Raw genomic sequence first — 8,804 nt, 5'->3', positions numbered from 1 at the left:
CAGGATTTAAAACACAGGCAAGATAGAGATAGGGAATTATTTAGGAAAGGCCCAAATTATGGAAAAGAGCTGTTCCCTGCTTCCCGGTGAAAGGAGTACTCGTTGGAGTAAAGTAAACCCGAGTCTGCAATCACTTCAGACTGGTATTTCAGCATCGTGGGCCCGAGCTTGTCTGTTCTATTAAGGCTATTTTAGAAATGAATTCAGTGGGCCCTTCCCCCACGTCGGGGGAGAAGAAGTGAAGCTTTAATGAGCGGTTGAAGTATAGGTGCGGTAATGGCCAGCCGGGACTGCTGAGCGTCTTAGAGACCTTTCCTGTGAACCCAGCCAAAGGTGAAGAGAAGGCCACTTCAGGTCCGGTGTATTTCCCGGCGAGCAGCTCCTCTTCTTCTTCAGCTGGTCTCTAGCCTGGTATGTCGCGGAGAAAGGAGCAGCTAAGTGAGGGATGCTTGCTTCAGCTACAGTCGAGTAGCTGCGGGCATCACCCCACGCACGCACACGCACAACATGCCCTTCCTTGCCACCCCGCAAAGCAGGGCTGCCACCGCCGCATCTCCGTCCCGTTTTCCGATGCTACCTGCCTCCGACACCGGCCTGCGGGCTGCGGGAGGCGCGGAGCCCGGGAAGACTGCCCCGCCGGCCCCCGCCGGCCCCCGCCGCCACCCCCGCAGGGATGCGCGGCCCCGCCGGGGGAGAGCGCAGAGTTGGCGCTCGGTGTGGTTGAGGGTGTTTACGGGGACGGGGGTGCTGCTTTGCCCGCCTGTGGGGAGGGAGAGGTGGAAGAGTTTCCCGTAAGCTCCCGGGAGAAGGGGAAGGGGTGCGGAGGGCGAGCGATGTCCGCGGTGCGCGGCCAGGTGCGACGAGGGTCAGCCCGCTGCCTTACCAGGGCGAGGGGCAGGACCCGGCCCCGGGAGCCGCTCCAGGGGCAGTTCCCGGCCCCGGATTTTTCTTGAAGAAGCCTTTCCTCCTTGCACCTTTTGGAGCAACGCCTGCTCCAGATCCGGGGAAATAGATCCTCTCCCTGCCCCCCGCCCCCGCCGCTCGCATCTCCGTGTGCTGGCGTTTCGGCAGCTTGTTTATGCCTTAAAAGCACTAAATGCCTTGGGGGAGGGGAAAAAAAAAAAAAAGGAGAAAAAAAAGAGCTCTCGGTGTCTTTTAAATGAAAGACACATGCAACGTTGTTGCAGCCTGCAATCCACTTTTATCCCAATAAATGTCCCTCTTTAAAAGCAGCTAGTAAACTCCATGGGAGCCGAGGACAAGGAGCATCTCACGTGCCCGTAAAAAACCAAGAGCTCCCAGCAGCAGCAGGGCTTTTTCTAGAGAGGCTGTGAGAAGCGCGGGTGCCCGCCCGCGGGGACACGCGTGTCCCGCTGGCGACGAAGAGCCGCCTCGGCGGCGACGGCCCTCGCTCCCTGCAGAGCGGCTTCGGGCGGCCGCGCACCCCGCCAGCGCCGCAGCTGTGCCCTCCCTCCCGGGCGGACCTGGCCACCCCGGCGGCTGCGGCTAACCCGCGGGGCGGTGGAAGCGCCGGCCTCGGCTGGGGACCCGGCTCGGGACAGGCTGCCGAGTCCTCTGTGTTCTACGCCCGCTCTCCCCGCTCCGCTGAGAAATAAAGACCCCTCCCGCAGCGTCTGCACCCCGGTGGTGACTCCACTCGCTTTTCTCGCCCCGTCTTTGCAAAGCGCTCCCCGACGAGATTAGCGCCGTGATTTATATACGCGCTTAGAATATCTGAGTATTAAAGTTAGAGCGCGACACAAATTATAACCGGATCTTAAAAAAATCTGTCCTTCCTTCCCAGAAAATAAATAAATAAATAAAAATCAGAGTGGTTCCACATCATCGTTAGCTCCAGGGGCCAAATTCTGCTCTCATTTACCTCTGTACAACCCGGCTGACTTCAAAGGGAATGAGAGATGTAACCTAGGGGAGAATTGGCGCCACGTATGGCATTCGTTCTCCTTAAAAGCTTGAAAACAGAAAGCTGACTTCAGCGAGCTAAAACCATTTTAAAGTGGTTGGACAGATCCCGAGGGAGAAGGCGGCAAAAGAAAAAAAAAAATCCTGTGCTGAGGTGAGACAGCTTTGAAAAGCATCTTTCTTCAGGGACTGATTCCCTCCGCCAGGCAGCCCGGTTATTAAGAGCTGCGTGCAGATGTGCCGCTGTGTTTCCAGAGATGGAGTATCTCCTAAACCTTCTGTGAAAGGGTGTTATGTGTGATGGAGAGACGTTTCGTGGCCAGAGGTGGTGTGAAGGAGCTCGCCCCTGCAGCGCGTAGGAGCTCCTCGGGGGAAGCCTGTCCCCTGAGATAAGCCGGGAGCGCACACCGCGGGAGGCTTCCCCGCCTCGGCACCCGCGGGGCTCTCCCGCGGGGAAGGCGGGTTGCCTTCCCCCCCCCTCCGCCCTCGCATTCCTCCCCTTCCTGAGATCAGAAGTTACAGACCTGAGCGCAGGAATGAGGATCCCGCATGAATTGCAAGCGTCTCGCTGCCGAAAAGTGATTTAGGAAAAGAAATGTGGGAGTCCGGTGCCGGAGTCGCAGGGTAGAGACAACCCACCCTGGACAGGGTGGTCATTACTGGGTCCTCAGCTGATGCTGCCGCTGCTGCTCTGGATGACAGTTTCCAGCCGAAACGGTGCTACTGCATGTTTGAGGAATCTCCTTAACAGTTCTCCTCAAATTCTTGCTTTGGTTTAAATAAAGTGAGAACAATATCAATACAGGCAAGGATCTCCTTCCAAATGCCCAGGAATCCCCATCTCCCACTCCCTCCTCCCCATTTCTAGTATCGATTTTTAACTATGGATGTCAGGACACAGATAAGATATTTCAAATTTTTTTTAATCTATTTTACACCAACACTTCTCTTCACTCCAGAAAAGTTACAACACTAAATTTATTTAGGGACTGAATGGGAAGAAATCAGCGCTACCTGGGACTGGGCTAAACGAATTTTGGGGGTATTATTCGCTTCCTTCCACATATACACACTCCAGTTGTGCATGAAAATGGCAGGGGAAGCTATGAAGATGAGAGCTGTGTGTTCCCGGGGGGAAATAGCCCCCTCAGTAAAGGGCGAGTGGGGGCTGCAGGGGGGGAAGAAGGGGAGTGATGCATTTCCTTGAATGAGACCGAGTACCCCAACAGCCGCGGGAGGAAGAAAGGTCCATGAAATGCGAAGAGAACTGGCTATCTCGAAAAACAGGTGCTCAAACGGTTCAATATTTCCACAAGCCTTCTGCTTTCTTTGCTGAGGCTTTACCTAGTTGCTCATTTCACCTTCAGACCCAGAGATTTTATCGCATTAGGTCGGTTCAGGAGTTAGGCTACAGAGAGACCCTCCGAGAGAGGAGTACCCCGGTATCCCTCGCCAGGTCCTGGGAACGAGCGACCTGACCTGCCGAGGCGAGAGAAGGTGTAAAAAGACATCTCCCAGCGGAATGTGGCAAATTGCAAATTACCGATTCAAAATCTAGCTTGGCTGAGGTATAATTTTCCAGACATCCTGTTTGTGAGAAGAATCATGTGAAGTATTCTTACTGCCAGCAAAAAAAGTGCAATACATCTCAATGAACACTGAAAGAGGTTGGGTTTTGGGGACTGTTAGACCTTCTAAAAATTTTTTTAATTTTTTTTTTTTAATTTAAGTATGTTAAGCATCACTATCCTAATGTCTAAAAGTAACGACTGTGCTTCGGATCTCCATCCAAGCCCCGTTTAACGAACTTTCTTCCTAAAGGGCAGGTTTTGTTCACCTAAGAAAACAAACAAAAATCAGTTGTGGTGTAGGAGGATAGCCTTCAGATTTTCCGCTCGGAGTGGAAGTGTTTAATTGACATTGTGTGCCTTTACTAAAAGCCTGGGATCTGTATTTTCAGAGATAAGTGAAAGTGCAGGAGCAAATCGACTACTTTTCTACTCGGTAATTTAATGTTAATTCTGCGTGGGCAGAGGACGAGACCGTTGAGCCCCGCTTATCTGCTAGAGGTGCACACAGGGAAAGTGATGTCTCGTTTCTCATTACGCTGGGCCCGAGCCTGGACCCTTTCCCAACCAGACTCCAGGTTCGGACGCTCCCAGATTTTGTCCACAAACCAGCCAAAACGTAATGACAGCAATCATTTCACGGTTCCTGCAGTTTGGCGTTTTGACAGCACCTCAGCTGTTTGAGAGGTTTCCTGTATGACACCTGCACACACAAAATGAAGATTTCATGCGCCTCAAAGGCGTATTCAGGGGGGAAGACAAGAAACTGGTGAATGGGAAGATTCCTCCGTCCCTTTCCGCCCATTAGAAAGCGAGATTGCTGTCAGAGCTGGGCGAACCTCGACATTTTTTTTTCTTGCAACACGTAATGACTCCTCTTAAACCATCTAACGTTTCCTTCAACACAAAATGGAATGAGATAATATTTAGTGTGTGGATTTAATCTTAGCCCCATAGGAAAACTCAGCAGAGATGCTCTGTAAAAGCATTAATCTCTTATCTTGATCTAGTTCAAATTATAATGAATCCTACTTACATATGTGCTATAAAAACAAATCCTACAAGAATTTAATCTACGCTTTATCAGGCTGCTATTGTAGCCCCTTATCAAGTTCAGAAAGGATTTGAAAGTTGGGCCGTGGGACTCAAAGCCCCGTGCAGTTCGGCACTACCAGGAAGGAGAAATCTGCTCCTAAAGGTGCTTCTCCGATCCGATTTTTGCTCCGCACTTCGTGTAAGAGTAGGATCCGGCTTTCCACTCGGGAACATCGCAGAGACAGGCACAGCCTTCCTCTGCCTGCAGCCGGAGATGGCGCTCCTCCCGGAGCAGGCGTCTGTGTCCCCCCGCCTTTCCGGGGGGGACAAACCTGCTGGCTGAATTAGCCGAGTCGGGCTTGTGCTCCAGCAGCTGGATCTGCTCTTTGAAATCCAAATCCTCCCCCCGCCCGCTCCGCCGTGCTTTCCAACAAATTATAGAGATACACGCAAGGCAAAATACAAACACCATTCCTCATATCAAAGAAACAGACGCCCTACGAGAAAAATCCAAACCTGAAAAAGAAGCTCACTAGTATGTTATGCTGTATGTTACGGGTGAACATTTGCTTCACCCTCTCTCCCCGGGAATTTATTTCCAAGGAGGGGGAGCTCCCCCAAAGGAGCTGATTAAGAGTTTTAAGTGTAGAAGATTAACTAAATACAGCTGGTGGGTTTTGTTGTGCTTTTGTTTGTTTGTTTAGTATGTTTTATTTATTTTATTTTTTTTTTACCAACAACCATACTAGTGAGCTGCTTTTTCAGGTTTGGATTTTTCTGCCATCGCGAACCGACGGAGCTCTGACTGTAGAGCACCGAGCATTACCGCACCTCTGCAGACGAGCAAACCTAAAGAAAAGCCCTCCTTTGCAAGTTACGCGGTCTTCCCTGCTGGCAGTTTGATTAATATTGGGACAATTCCGAAAATATACAGGCTACATTACCGGAGCGACCTCGAGGCTCTGAATGTATCGAGGGGCCTGGAGAGCGTGTGGGGGGCTGCCTTGTCATCTCAGATGAATTGATTTCTCCTAGTGCATGAAATATGGGTCGACATTCTGGTTTCTAAGCACGAAGCTAAAGGAAGGTGTGAGACAGAAGGGACAGGGGCTAAGAAATAGATCCCTGTTCAGGTTGGAGGCACTAACAAACGGATGCATTGAGCTGCTTTGACAGGGACTGCTGGTTTTCAAGGCTAGCTCGTTTGAAAGAACCGTTGCTGCTTTTTTTTCCCCCCCTTTTTTTTTTCCCCTAATGCGATGTGTGCTAGATCCGATTAAAAATGTGTAATTCAGCGATGCTGAAAGCCACAGAGCAATTTTATTCCGGTCTTTCAGCACCCGGCTCTGTACAGTCTCAGCCTTATTTTGTCCTTTGCTGAGAGCTGCCTATATCTTTTGGAACGCAGGCGTGCATTAAGGAGCATCTATCCCCGAGTCTTTAGACTCTCTGCCCTCCTTACCAGAAACGGCTAGATGAATACAAAAAAGGACTTAGTGGTTAACCGATATGTTGGTAATATTTCATCCACGGGCCTCCTCCTCCTCCCCTTTTAAAACTTCAGCTCTTGGAAAAACAACATATTTTAAGCTTTCCACACAAATATTGATACTGGCAAATAAAGTCAGCCCCCAGCCTATGGTTAGAGACAGTCTTCTTTTTGTTTCTACTCCGGGCAATCAAAATTAATCCACTGTATTACAAATTGCTGAGGAGTATTTCACTTTTCCTGACAAAACCCGTACCTGGCATATGTCACCGCAAGAGAGCTTTTCCCTAGCCCGTTTGTGTGGTGGCTGGTTCTAGGGGGTATCAGGCAGCAATGGGCGGTGGGGAGGGAACATGACCCAGCAGGAAAGTCTCATTTCTGTCTGCATCTGTGCTGGGGCAAGAGGCGTTGGGGTGTCACCGAGTAACCAGGTAAAGCGGAGGTGGTGTAAGCGTGAAGCCTTACCTCGCCTCCAGCTTGCGGGGCAAGAGGTACCCGCGAAGAGAGAGCAGGTCGCCCCCCGGACCACTTGACATCACAGCCAGCGCATCGCTCCAGACCAGGGACCAGTCCTTCCCGCACCGCCCCCGTCGAGGCTCTGAGCTTAACCCGGCACAGGGCCAAGGTGCACATGAACGCAACAACCTCTCGAGTCATTACCTGCAATTAAAAGCGAACGAAAACGGCACCAACATGAAGGGGCCGTATGAAACGCAGCTCTTCGCTATTGGCTTTTATTCAGGCAAAAGTCGCACAAAAATCAATGGGGCTGAACCCGCAATGAAGAACGAAGCCCTTTCTCGTAAAATGGGAAACGAACGAACGTATGATCTCACACACACCGTTCGCCCTGCGCTCCTCCGGAGCGGGGCCGCAGCGCTGCCGCTCCCGCGGGCCGACACCGACTGCAGCGGCGCGGAGCGGCCTCGCTCGCCCCGCCGTAGTTTTCACAGAAACCGCAAATTAAGAATAAACTGCGACGGAAGAGAAAAAGCCACCAGAAATTACCACTTCGTGGGCGATTTATTTCTCTTCTTCTCTCCTGCCGCTCGCCTAGCTGTGCTTGGTTTTTTGTTTTTGTTTCTGGTTTTTTCCTTCCCCCCCCCCCCCCCCGCGGCACGCCTTCTTTTCTCACATTAAGGAAATCGTCGTTTAAAGGAAAATTGCTGGAGAACTGTATTAAATCGCGCGAATGGCAGCATATTAGGCAAATTAGAGTCAAGCTTACGGTTGACTTGTGTTCTTGCAATGAATAACCTCTCGAACGTCCTACACATGGTGACGGTGGCAGAAAACGCGCAATTTTGAAGGGACAGCTCTCGTCTAATGACCGGAATGTGACAGGAAAACAGAGCCGATTTTATTTTTTTTACCTTCTCCTTTTCAGAGCGTGGCTCACAAGCACAGAAAATTAAGCCGACTTGAAATAGAGGCATTCATGCTTTATTAGAATTTTACCTAAATAGCTGTAGCGACCTCTCCTAAAAAAGCCGTCCTGTACAGATAGCTCGGGATATTTGCCGCGCCCGTTGGCTGTAGCTTAGGTAATTGGTGGGGCTTGTTTGCGTTCCCAAAATGCTAACCTCTGGTTTTTTTTCTCTAAGAGTAATTTAACAAATAAAAACGCTAGGAATAAAGATAACTCCACCCTCAGCTATCAACTAACATTTTTTTTATCACATCTTAACTTTGTAAAATTGGCATTGGTTGTTACCAATACAAAATGTTTTATCTGCTCCTTGTTATTAAAGACGTAGCAATTGCATTTCAGTCAGAAATAATTTTGCATCTACCTGGGTATTTGGGCTTCTTTAGTGTTTGACGCAAAAAAAAATAACTAGCTATATAAATAGCAATCAATCAACTAAGAAACTAAGAAAAGGTTGCTTAACAAAAAAAAAAAATCTGTCATTCAAATGAAGAGCAGAAGAGGAGCAAATGCTAGTTCTCAGCAGCTAGGCATGTGCTAACCTGTTGTGTCGGCATTTATGTCATCAAGATAATGGAGGAAGTCCATCTGTGCTCATGAACAATCCATCTGTCCATCTGCTCTGCAAATAATGGCGTAGTTCATAATGTCATTCATTTCAACTTCCAGTCCTTGTAAGGATAGTCAGTCTGGGGCAGTTGCACAATATTTCTACTAAAAGTCTATTTGAAAACCCAGTCCCTGTCCATTGGCCGTCATAGAAATTCATGAACATCTCTCCAGTAGGGATTTTAGTGCTAAAAGCCCTCAGTACAACTTGGCACCCAGAAAGTGCCTTGAGGGTGGATCCAAGGAGATGTGGTCAGCACTTTCCTGTCCACCATCTACCTTGAGAACCAGGGAAGCAGTTCTCCGCAAGACCCAACAGCTGGTTTAGACTGACATATATTGTTACCTGCAGGCCATACCTATGTCTCTTTCCCTACTCTAGGCACATTTTTCTACCGCTGTGTGAGAAGAAAGAGGTGTCTCATTCCTACTTAACCACAGCTATATCCATGACCAGTTGGCATCCCACTTTCATATCTATATCTATATCTATATATATCACACAGGCTCTTAGAAGTGCTGCAGTAGTTCAGCATGGGCCAAGATTTCCATTCTCTAAGACCTTATGCAATGATGAAATCAGCAGTGACTGTGATTCATCTGCTTTCCACAGACTACTAGCCAAAAATTCTATACTGGGCTAATGCTTTTCACAGCTCCTATAAAAAATAAAATTAGTTAATTTGGTTTTCACTTATGACTGTAAAAAGAAATAAACAAAGAAACAAAGTTTGCTGGTGTAAGTTGGTTA

This window comes from Grus americana, chromosome 1, assembly GCF_028858705.1.
Source record: "Grus americana isolate bGruAme1 chromosome 1, bGruAme1.mat, whole genome shotgun sequence".
Lineage (NCBI taxonomy): Eukaryota > Metazoa > Chordata > Aves > Gruiformes > Gruidae > Grus > Grus americana.
The sequence above is the reverse complement of the archived record's forward strand: the minus strand, read 5'-3'. Positions refer to the sequence as shown.